This window comes from Alosa pseudoharengus, unplaced genomic scaffold (assembly GCF_046254945.1).
Source record: "Alosa pseudoharengus isolate Yale_2024_CS ecotype anadromous, Long Island Sound unplaced genomic scaffold, YU_APseudo_1.1 YU_APseudo_1.1_scf_18, whole genome shotgun sequence".
Classification (NCBI taxonomy): Eukaryota; Metazoa; Chordata; class Actinopteri; order Clupeiformes; family Clupeidae; genus Alosa; species Alosa pseudoharengus.
The window spans coordinates 11,604,386-11,616,885 of record NW_027468650.1 but is presented as its reverse complement, the minus strand read 5'-3'; the positions used below and the strand labels follow the sequence as shown (position 1 = coordinate 11,616,885).

General features: G+C 43.6%; 1 pseudogene; it reads right to left on the bottom strand.

The window, feature by feature from the left end:
- Window positions 1–2,813: 2,813 nt before the first annotated feature.
- LOC143131625 (cadherin-10-like) overlaps window positions 2,814–12,500 on the bottom strand; it is a 17,995-nt pseudogene continuing 8,308 nt past the window's right edge.

Below are 12,500 nucleotides of genomic sequence, written 5' to 3'. Positions count from 1 at the left end.
CGCCGGTAAGCAGCTGATCGGAATAGAACGTAGCCCATGTAAACAGAAGGCACACATTTCTAAATCGGAATAGTTTAGTAGGAATGACAAAAACACGGTCCATGTAAATCCACCTACAGAGAGAGAGAAATAGAGAGAAATACAGACAGAGAGAAAGACAAACAGCAAAGAGAGAGACAGGTAAGTGAGGCAATTAGACATGTATGAGTAAGTGAGGTTTCATATTTATGAGAGAACGTGATTACCCCCCAATACCACCCTTCCGCAGATTGGCTCCCACTATGCCTCCTCCTCCTCCTCCTCCTCTTCCTCTGCTAGATGAGCCTCTATTAGCTAATACACCGATGATTTATAGATATGCTGTATAATAGATAAGCGAGCTCTGCCGCAGTGGCTGAATTATGCATACCTCTATACTATCATTAGCTGCGCTCTGGTCCTACATGCGTGCGGATGATGCTTTGTGCGAATGAGTCACACAGACAGAGAGAGAGAGATCTAGAGTGAAATAAATTGGATGGGTGCGGAAAAGCAGGGAAGGAATAAAAACGTGTGAAAAAAGAAAACCCATCCAGTGAGGAGCTATTGATCACGGAGAAGTGGGAGCCCAAGTCCTGGCAGCCCCAGTGCTGATATATCACAGGCAGTGAAGAGGGTAATAGCAGAATTTACATTACACACGAGGGGCTCCCACAATACACACGAGGGGCTTTTGGGTCCGCAGTCCATCTTCTCCACCACCCACATCAACCGGTGTGAGATTTACACAAAAGATCACCAGTGCAGATATATGGTAGGGCACCTGTATTGCCTAGCCTAGATCCCCTGGTGGATTAACCTGCCCCATCCCCTGCGCAACACTGCTCATATGTCATACAAAGATACTGGGCTATTTAGAGGGAAATGATGGTGTGTGAGTATTTGTGTGTGTGTGTGTGTGTGTGTGTGGGGGGGTGGGGGGGGGGGGTGGTTAAAACACTCTGCGTCGTTTGTCCAGTTATTGAACAAGTTTCAACAAAGCCTAAGATGGTCATTAATTTGGGCTTCTTATGAAATGCTTTGCATGAAAGGAGAGTCAAAAAACTAAGAAGAACTCAACAACAGGCTTGGACAAAGTTTACCTCTCTCCACCACTCTACCTTCTTTTCCTCTTACAAAAAAAAAAAAACATCTAACTTTTCCTGCTGCGGAAAGCAAATTTCACACAGACACACACACAAAGACACACACACGTATGTGTGCGCACACACACACAGACACAGATACTCACGCGCACACACACACACACATCTCTGCAGAAACAGAGCTCCACGGATCGGCAATCAGCAAGGGACGCCTCAGTAGTCGTTCAGTGCAACACAAGTGTTTGATGAAACAAGCGCTCTCTAGAGGAGCTCGCAGAGGATGTGGAGAGCGGCTGGAAGACGTACCATTCAGCACATTTTCCCCCTTTCTTCCTTTCCTTTCTTTTTTAGGTTTGGAAAAGAAACACACTGTCTTCAGGTAATTGCAGGCGCGTCCATCATGGGTGGTCAGTCAGGAGAGAAATGTGAGCTTCACTTAAGAAGTTCTGAGTTCTTGGAACTCAATAAAAGATGCTTAGTTGCAAAGCAGGAATAGATGAAGTACAGTATGATGAAAAAAAACACATCAAGGACAAGGATTTTACCTACTTAGAGACTTGTAAAATGGTAGAGATACAAAAAAAAGAGTCTGCAATGGTAGAGAAATTGGTTTTATGATCATAGAGCACTGCTAGATGAGCCCCTTTGAGGACTGATGTGTGCTGACCATAGAAATTATTAAATAGTCTAACGCAGAGGAAACGGATGACTCTCAGAGAGTACAAATGAATCAATGCAGTTTTTGGAAATCAATTAATATTCAGCCTGTCCTGAAATATGTCAGTTACATCTCCATAGAATATTAAAGTCTACATCCATCTTAATAAATCAACTAAAACACTTTAGGTTGTGTTTTGTTAATTCTATATGGCTAAGCTAATATAATTATACATCCCAATTACAACAAGCAGATGTAACAATCACAGGCTACTAGAAGTGATTGCCATAATTGGTTATACAAAAGAGTTTGAAAGACATTGTGGGTGAACAAAAGACCAAAGACTTTTGGTTTAATTTTATTATTAAAATAAGTATAAAAATATAATTATAAAACAGCATGACTCAGCATTCAAACAACATGACTTGAGTGTGAAATTCTACACAGCAAACTCCCTTTGTACATGTCTACTTCTATGAGTTGAAATGAGTCCACATCTTGACAGAATTTGTACTGTACTGGTCACAGGTACGTTGCTTCTTAAAACAAAGATATTGAATAGTATACATTATGCCCATAGCTGCAAAACATTTTATACACATACTTATTTCAAATTTAGTTTTTGATAAAACCTATTTTTATTTTTTTTATTTCTTTTCTTTTTTTTGCCATAAACATAGATAGTAACAAGACTACTATCGCTCGCCGTAGTAACAAAACACATTTTCCACATCATTGTTCACAAGGTACTCCTACAAGTCGAAGGCATCTTTACTGATTTCGAGAGAATAAGAAAAAAAAAGAAACACGAAAAAATTCCTTTAGAGTAGTGACTGGTTACGCTGTCAATTGAAGTGGAGTATAGTAGGCTATATTCCAGTCTCCTTATTTACGATATGAGGGTGGAGTGTTGGGAGGGAGGGCCGGGTGGAGAAGCGTATTATGATTGGCTGGCCCTTCTGACAGACACAAGAGTGGACCAGTTCCGTACGGCTTTTCTTCCCCTCTCCCTTCCCCTCGATGTCTCCGTTTCAGGCCTCTCTGTCTGTGTCCTTGCCAATGTACATGTCGGCCAGTTTCCTGAACTGCGGACCCCAGTGGCTAAGGTACTCAAAGTCCTGGTCGCCCTCGGTGGCGGCCGACTCCAGTGAGCTCAGAGACTCCGCCAGCGATCCACTGCCCTCGTAGGCGTACGTGGCCAGCGAGTCGTAGGGCGGTGCCGTGGGGTCCGAGTCGTTCTCCGCCAGACGCCCGCTGATGAAGTCCCGGATGTCGGCGTTGTCCTTGATGGGTGAGGAGCGGCGGAACGGGAACAGCATCTCGGGGAGGATGTCGCGGCGCAGCTTGTTGGCCTCCATCACCTCGGGGTTGCGCAGCGTGCCGATGTCGAAGGCCTGCGTGTCCTCCTCGCCGCCGCCCTCGTCGTTGTAGCTGACCACGTTGTCGCGCACGTCCTCCTTGGAGATGATCAGCGGCTCCTTCTTACGCTGACGCCGCAGGGCGGCAAACAGCACCACGATCACTGTGCACAGAGAGAGAGAAAGAGAGAGAGAAAGAGAGAGGTGATGGAGAGAATTAGGAGGGTAGAGCAGGAGGTGCAATCATGCTGAATATTTAGCCTGAACCTGAACAAAGACCGAAAGAGAGAAACAGAGAAAGAAGACAATATCTGTACATATTCTGATATCTTTATGGAAAATATGGCTTTGGCAATAGAAATGTCAAACTATTTGTCATGCCAATAAAGCACCTTTTAAATTTGAATTTGAAAGAAAAACAAAAGAAAGAAAGAAAAACAAAAAGAAAGAAAGAAAGAAAGAGTAGAAATACTGCTAGATGTTTCATCAGAGTTTCTCTAGAAAGGCAGGGGGCACTAATGCAACACCAACACACAAAAACAACTGACAACTCCTACAGAGAGAGAGAGAGAGAGAGAGAGAGAGAGAGAGAGAGAGAGAGAAGGGAGAGGGTAGATAACTGCTTCCACCAGCACTGTATTAAAATACTTAGGGGCTGAGGAGGAAGTGCAGGGGAGTGAGTTTCAAAAGCGTGTCACACACTTAAGATCTTAGTGAATGCGGCGGCAAGCGACGCCTCGTGATGCCTGATAGTGTCAGTGTGGCGCCTAAAGCGATAACCTTGTAGTATTAAAGATTCAGCTGAGGAGGCTCTCTTTCTCTCTCTCGCGCTCACACTCTCGCTTTCTGCTACCCCGTCTTTCTCGTCTATCTCCAAGAGCCACGTGTCTTAGAAAGCGCAAGTTCCCACATTTCCCGAGCAGCCCCCATGTGCTGCTCGCACATCTTGCTGATCTGTTTCCTTGATACTCAACACATTTTCAAACACAGACAATTGCATACATATACACATACAGACACACTCTTTGTCCACACACACACACACACACACAGAAACACACACACACACACACACACACACAGTAACATAAAGGCCCTCTTGCACTGGATAAGAGGACGACAGAAATATAAAGGAGGGTTTCTGCTGAAGAGCAAAGATACGCCGGCCCCTTGAGAGGTAAGTCAGTTGGTAAGACTACAGGTCAGATCTGTTGGAAGCACACGCTGCAGTACTGGCCTGCTTTTATTGTTGGAACTGTGAACTGAAAAAAAAAGACTCTTTTTTTCTAAAATGTTTTTTTGTGCACAGTTTGCACAAAGTGTCATGCTAAATGCCAAAGTGTGTGTAGCTAAGATGATTCTCTTTTTTTATCCGAATGGCTGAGCATTAGGAAGAGAAACTCCCTTCTGTTATGTTCTGTGTGGCACAATTATGTTTTTCTGATTTTATATGTGATTCATTTCTGAGGTGATAGATTTACTTTTGGTTCAGATTTACTGTGGTTTCCCTTCGCTAGTTTCAGTACAGTTCTGCCACACTATATTAATTTTAGTGTGCTTCTATTTTAATGAGACACTTTATTTATGTGAGACTTTTATCCAAAGCAATTTACAGATACTAATTGAAAGGTCCAGTCTCCCTGGTGGCAACTGCATGCTAGCCAAGTTCCCTAGCCACTACACTCTTACCACCGCTACCTAAAACTACCATAGTTTACCACCACCACTAGCACCATAAACAGAAGAGGTGGTAGTGGTGGTGGTAAACTATGGTAGTTTTAGGCTTTAATCTCTTCTATACATGTTTGTTTTGTTTCCATTTGTGAATTGGTGATTATTAGAGTATGGTCCTGCCCTTTTTTGGGTAATTTCAGCATGCTTCAGTTTAACGGCAGCGGTCTCGGCATAAACATCAGCTTGAGACTGGCGCGAGAGAGCAGCTCCGTGCTTTCCCCTCCCTCCCTTCCTCCCTCCCTCCCTCCCCCGCCCGACGGAGAACGCAGCCGTTCGCTCGTGCTCGTGCTGCTCACGCTGTGGTCTCTGCGTGGAGCCTCGCGGCTCTCCAGGTGCCGGCGCGCCGCCTCTCTACCTCCTACTCAGCTGTTAATTATGAAGGAGGGATGGAGACCAAGTGGGTGGAGGGAGGGACGGAGGGAGGGCAGTGATGGAGGGATAGAGAGAGGGAGGGGGTGAGCGTAGGAGAGCAGATCAGAGCAGAAAAAAAGGGAGAGGGAGGGCAGGAGAGGTGATGGCACTGCTGTTGCTCTCAGCAAGGGGTGGTGGTGGTGGTGGAGGCCAGGGCTTGAGGCTCTGTCAGCCTGCCTACAGGCCCTCCTGGTTGGGTTGGGGCTGGGCTCAGGGTAGGAGAGGGTGTTGTGGAGGTCAGGAGTCAGAGAGAAGAGAGAGAAGAGAGAGAAGAGAGCAGGTGTAGAGCGAGGTGAGAGGTGGTGCTGGGGGCAGCACTACGGAGGAGGGATGCAGAGAGACGGAGTCTTTCTCCATTTAGAAAGTCCTCCTCTATACATAACCCGCCTACTGTCTCAGTCCAGTTTACTCTTCTCTCTTTCTGGTTCTCATGTTCAAATTCAAAGCACCTTTTTAGCATAGCTATTACATTTGTATAACACATCACTGACAAACAGTTTAAAAGTAAAATGACAAAACAATCAATTTAATCCAGGTTAAATCAATTCAGGTTACAGCATGATCCCAGGTAGTCTGTCAGTGCCTCAGGCCATTGGCTTGCCTTTTCAGCAACCTGAGATAACCTGTTTTACAGCTCTTTTCGTCCTTGACAACCAAAATCCAACAGAAGTGTTGTAGCTGACTTTGCTACAAAGCCTCTGGCACCTATCTCCACTGATCTAGTGTGTGCTTGCCAGCCACATCCCCTTACTCTTGCTACCAGATCTGCATACTTCTTCCTTTCAAAGTCTTCCTCCATCACGTCTTCAAAGGGAATAGTTAGTCTCAATAAAGTAGACGATGCGCTCAATCTCCGAATACAACACAAAGTCAGATCTCAAAGCACTCACAACAATACACTGTGGAACTTGTAGTTGCCTTCCAACATCCACCAGGAGTTTCCAATTCCCTGCACTTCCCCCTCTATCACTTGTGTTTGCCCAATGGCCATGTTGCTGTCCCTCTCACACAAACAAAGTTTACTGTCATTGTCATTCTCCGGCAAAGTTAACCTCAACTCTTTTGTTCTGAAGCAAACCCGCCAGTGATACACTGCATTTCTGCTGTTTTTCTTTTCTTTGTTTTCTTTCTTTCTTTCTTTCTTTCTCTTTCTTTCTTTCTTTCTTTCTTTCTTTCTTTCTTTCTTTCTGTTCCATGTCAGTGTTTCCCTCCCACTCCAAATGAGGGTGGGGTTGGGTGGTGGTGGAGGTTAGGGGGGATCTGTGGTGTCTGACAGGTGGAAACAGCGGGATAATGAGTATGATGCCATGACACCTCGATCAGGGGGTGTGACGGTGGGCTTCAGTCTAGGGGCTGGTCTAACTAACCTCTCACACACACACGCACACACACACACACACACACACACACGCACACGCACACGCACACACACACACACACACACACACACACACACACACATACAATCATTACACATACGCATGACAGGTGCAGGGAAGGAGAGTGTGAGGTAGACCTGGACAGTCAATACCTCATTTGCTATCACAGGGTCAGTGCTGGACTTGTCAGGGGAGTGAGAGAGAGAGACAGAGAGAGAGATGTGAAGCAAGGCGGTCATGGTCTGGGATCAATAATGGAAGACTGTTCTGTGTTTTTTTTTAAAAAGAGTATACTTTATTGGCACCAGATACTGTATCACTGGGTGCACACAGACGTACACAGCAAACACAATCTCACTCCCAAATCCAACAAGTACACACATACACAAACAACAAACACGTGCAGCCAGTTTCATACAAAAACAGGTACCCAGCATGTTTTAGATCTGGTCTACAACACAGATACAAAGCCTACTCTGTATTCAGAGCAGATGCTTCTGACTCATTCACTCTCACATTCTGCACATGAACAAAAATACACACACACACAGGGATGGATTAAACAGATATTGCCCCCTGTGCACAATATCAAAAAAGCCCCCCCCGACCGCGGCGCGCGCATGCACGTGACGTGCGCATGCAGCCAGCGCGTCTTTCTTTGCTGTCGCTGTGCAGGCTGGTGCACAATTTCACACAATGAAAATGTAGTACATTATGTCATATTATAACTCAGGCCCACACAGAAATGAATTCCAGCAGCTGTTTCTGTTATTAGGCTTTAATCTCCCTTTGCTGTCCAAACAGTCTACAGCAGGGGTTCCCAACCTTTTTCATTAAACAGTTGTCATATTTCTGACGGACCGGTAGCAGGGACGTTGATCGATCGTATTTTGTGAGAGGTGGTGCTGATCATATTACGGGGGGTTCGGGGTTGTCTCCCCCAGGAAATTCTGGCTGTTAAATACACCCTTTTCACGCAGTCTGGAAGGGGCTTACAAACTTTAACAGAGCAAGCAGGGCCCGTTTTCTGTCTGACTCAGGTGACGTAAATATTGGCTACCTGAATGATAAGGTTTTCACTTCACTGCTGCTTGACACTACCTTGCATGGAGACATATTTCACATTAACAGTGGAGATGTTAGCAAAACTATAGCGTTTGGTAAATGGAGATGCAGATCATCTCCCTAATTAATTTATTTGCGCAACAGCCCACATTATGCGTTCACTCCAGCAAGACGAGTGAAATAAATGTAAGCCTACTTTAAATCTGTCATCGGCATCGCCATAGGCTATTTGCTACAATATAAGCTACTGTTAGGCCTACAACATGCCGCGATTTATCAGGCTATCCAATCGCTATGCTGTTTTTATGAACATTGCAGGAATCCACTTCATTCACCTACCCACGAGTGGTTCAGTTTGTCAGTTTCACTTTCGCAAACACACATACACATCGAATGAGCACTCATAGCCTACCACTTCCATCTAATGTTATGCCTCTATATTTTATGAATTAAGAAGTATTTATTGATCAGGAAAACATTTAGTTTTCTTTCGGTCCACGGTTGCATAACACCATTCAGTTGTGCTGCAAATTAACAGAGAGAAGCACCGGGCATAATCTAGCCTAAACTCTTTTTTTTTTTTTTAAATCCGAGGGCCCCCATTGGCTCAGGGCCCCTGTGCACGTGCTCACTTGGCACAAGCCATGATCCGTCCCTGCACACACACACACACACACACACACACACACACATGGATGATTAGCTACAGGTTCAATGTGGTTATTCTTGGTCAGAAAGTTGCATTCAGCAGCTGTTTTGCACATCCCATGATTTATTGATATGCCCTTGAACATACTGTAAGTACAACACAGTTCTGCATATCTTTCCTTTTCTCCCTCTCTGTTTGGCTTTGAAAAGGAAAGCTAACTCTGGCTGTTGGGGACTGGCAGTGGTTCCATATTGTGCATCAGAGACAATATTTCAGGAAGCTGGGAAAACTGCTGGTGACCTACTTTGACCAGGCGAAAAGGGCCATTTAAAAAGAATGCATTGTACATTTAATAATGTAAGATGTTGCAGTTCTGCTAGGTTTTGTTATGTCTCTGTGTGTGTGTGTGTGTGTGTGTGTGTGTGTGTGTGTGTGTGTGTGTGTGTGTGTGTGTTTAATGGCTATATGGCACCTTAAGTGATCTTACGAACAGCCAACCTATTTTTTATGGCTTGATTGTGGAGAACAAAACAACCAGCAAGTGAAGAGGAAAATCGAACAAACAGTGGACAAAGGAAAACCAGGCGTAGTACTTAGCAGGACAAGCACACACATGGACACATTAGACACACATGTGCACACAGTGCACAACAAGAGCTTTCACACAGACTGACTAGATTAACTTCGGTATGTTTTCAGTCGCTAACATGCTATTGTCCAATCTGTACTCACATTACTATTTGTGCAATATCAATATTTTATGGCCATACCATTACCACAATTAATGTTTTCATGCAATGCAGTCAATGAACATGTTTAAAGAATGCTTAAGTGTGAACAATACCTAGATCACAAGGTGAAAAAGCAGGGACCTGTCTGACCTGTGTGTGCATGCATGTCTATGTCCCTTTCATTTTATTGTACAGTACTAGTGCAGTGCCCGTTCAAACATGGTATTCCTGTAGCCCAATTACATGCCTGCAGGTAGGCCTGCTTTAAAAATAGGATGATAGGGAAAAACATAATTCCAGGTAAGCATTCAATAATGAGTAGGCCTACAGATAATATAATAATATAATAAATGTGAAGTGAGCAGAATTTAAGCATGGCTGCATGTGACATTTTTTACAAATCAAAATGACAATCATAATCATAATCAAAACAGCTGTTTTGAGTCAAGGCTATATGCTTAGCCTATTGAATAACTTGATGATAGAGAAAACAAACCATTTTGTGGAATGATCATATGGAATTTGCAACGGTGTGACTCAAAAACAGTCTCTGGTGGCCTATAGTGACATCACACTCTGTCTGCCACTCGTTGCTTGTCGCTGGTTATGCTTTGTATGTGTGGCATTCTGAGACGTTCTTTAATTCGGGACCATCATCGCTCGTTTCAATTTAGGACCTTGCAGTTTGAATTGTCGTGTGCTTATTCAAAGTCTAAAGACAGTCCAAAGTAGCCTGGGCTATTCGAAGTGTCCGCTTATTGCACATCATTTTTTTTCATCATTTTGAAGAGCCACTGCATAGCCTACCTGTGTGTGTTGGCATGTTGGCATGTTGTTGCAAAATCCGTGGAGTTATCTTGCACTCGCTTAAGTTTTTACCCGTGTAACCTACACTGATCCAATTCTGCCAAAGCCCTGCTTCTATCCTCACTGGTAGCTTACAGTCCTACAGTGGTGTGTGGGAGGGGGAGTGGCTAGCGGCGAAAGCCAATGTGTGCTCCTTTTACCGATATAGGCTATTTAACGATATCTTTTGCATTTCTTATTCAAACAACGTCAAATTTGGCAGTGCACTTACTGATGCCCGTAGCAAGACACCTGCCAAGTTTGTAATCAGTCTGACAAACGGTCAGCGAGATATGCGTTCCACAGGCACACATCTGGACAGACACACAGACGCTTCTTGCTTTATAGATATTCTGCCTGATTTTCCTGTTCTTACCATTTACCTGTTATCTTCATAACTACCTGTTACCTGTTTACATTACTCCTGCACTGTTTCATTAATGCCCTTGCACTGCTAACACCCAAAAACTGCACAAAATATGTATTTATTTTTTCTATTATTATATTATATTTATCTAACTGTACAGTATATAATCTAATCTAATGTAATCTAATCTTGAATTTACCAAATTATGAATTGTATCTTATTATGTTGTCTTTTTTGCTTTAGTAAGATGGTCTCGAGCCTGTTCTGTCTGATGCAGCAGCTGGGAGTTAGTAATGGTGCATGTGAGTGAGCGTGACTGCGGGGGGTGTTGTAGCGTTACTCACTGAGCAGGATGATAATGCAGAGCAGTATGGCCACCAGCGCTCCGGTGCTGAGACCGGCGGACAGCAATAAGGCCTCGGTGCTGCACGACTGGACGTTCCCACGACTGTCGCACGCGCACACACGCACCGTCAAGGTGCTGGTGCTGCTCTGGATGGGGTAGTCGTTGTCCGAGATGACCACTGGCAGCGTGTACGAGCTAGTCTCCCGCCGACTGAAGCCGCCGCGACGTGTCAAGATCCGTGCTGTGTTGTCTGGATGGATGAGAGAAGGATGTCCAATTTTCACTACAATTCCCAGAATGCATTTGTTTCTGTCAAGAATGCATTTGTTTTGTTGTGGTTGATATAGTTTGCAAGATGCTCTCGTATTAATTTTTACATTTAAATAAGGATTAATTCAGTGGGAACAGACTTTAGAATTAGCTTTGAAGGATACCATACTTTATTTGAAGTAGCTTTAAGCAAAGTACACAATACTGTAAAGCTGAAGAATTAAGGAATTTAATATGCTGCACTGCCTATGGACCCTTTCAAGAGAGTTCCATTATTAGCATCATAGTTTTAACATTCCATATGTTATCTTAATGCAGAGGAAGTAGATTGGGAACCAAATAGAACGTTCAAGCATTGTTTTTGTTTTTATTGTTGAAAGGGTCTATACTGTTTTGATAGTAAGGGCCCCTTTAGAAGATCTACATTAGTAAATTATACAATTCAATGGGCTGATGCAACCACAGAGAGTCATAATATTTCAAATTCAGCATTTAATGTTAGTGTTTTATGGGTGGTTTTATTTGTTTAATGTTGTGGTTGTTTTACCTTCATTGTCAACAATGGTGAAGTTGGGGTTGATGGTGCTGAGACTGAACACAAACTTGTGACCAACCAGAGGCTCATCAGTGTCCACAGCACTTATGGTCTGGATCAGCTGAGAGAGAGAGAGAGAGAGAGAGAGAGAGAGGAGAGAGAGATAGAGCAAAAGAGAGAGAGAGGGCACAGCACAGAGACATTATAGATATATTTTTTTTATGACATAGTAAAGCACAATGCGTTTAAACATCCTTTAGTCGTCTTCATTTGATGCAATAAAAAGGCAAATGAACCACTACTACATGCACAAACCATACACAGTACTGTGCATGCCAAAGCTAATGGCTTTCTAAGTGCCCCATGACAATTGCAACATGACAAGTTAATGCAGCAGCATCAAACGATACAATACTGTGAGCTTAGGTTAATGTTGTAGCCATGTTACATTTTGCATTGCATTAATGCTATTTAAGAGGTACTTAACATACAGTGAAATTACGTCAAACAGCACTTATAAATAGTCTACCCGATGAACACATTGAGCTAGGCTGTGGGTGTTAAATATATATTACCTGGCCAGCTTTAACATTTTCACAGACAAAGGTCTCGTAAAACATAGCAAACTCAGGAGCGTTGTCGTTGATGTCCATGACTTTGATGAACACGGGGACTCGTGTTATCTGACCAGCATTATCTACAATAGAACACAGATGTAAAAAAACATCAAGACCACTTACAGTAGAGCACTACAACCATTCACCTGTTTCACACGTCAGTCCATGCCCATTTACAAAAGCCAGGCCATCGGAAGCCAAATCCCCTGTTAAACAGTACTCATTTATTTATGATGGGAGAGCTAATTTGTGCCATATTAAGCCGAATGGCTTGGAGCAAAAATATTATTTAAAGGTGTAATTAGGCCAGACAGAACAGTGATGATCTCAGGGGTTGATTATGGGACCCCTGCTACCCACAAATTGGTCCAGGGTAATGTAGTACATTTATTCAGGCCTTTTCAATCTAT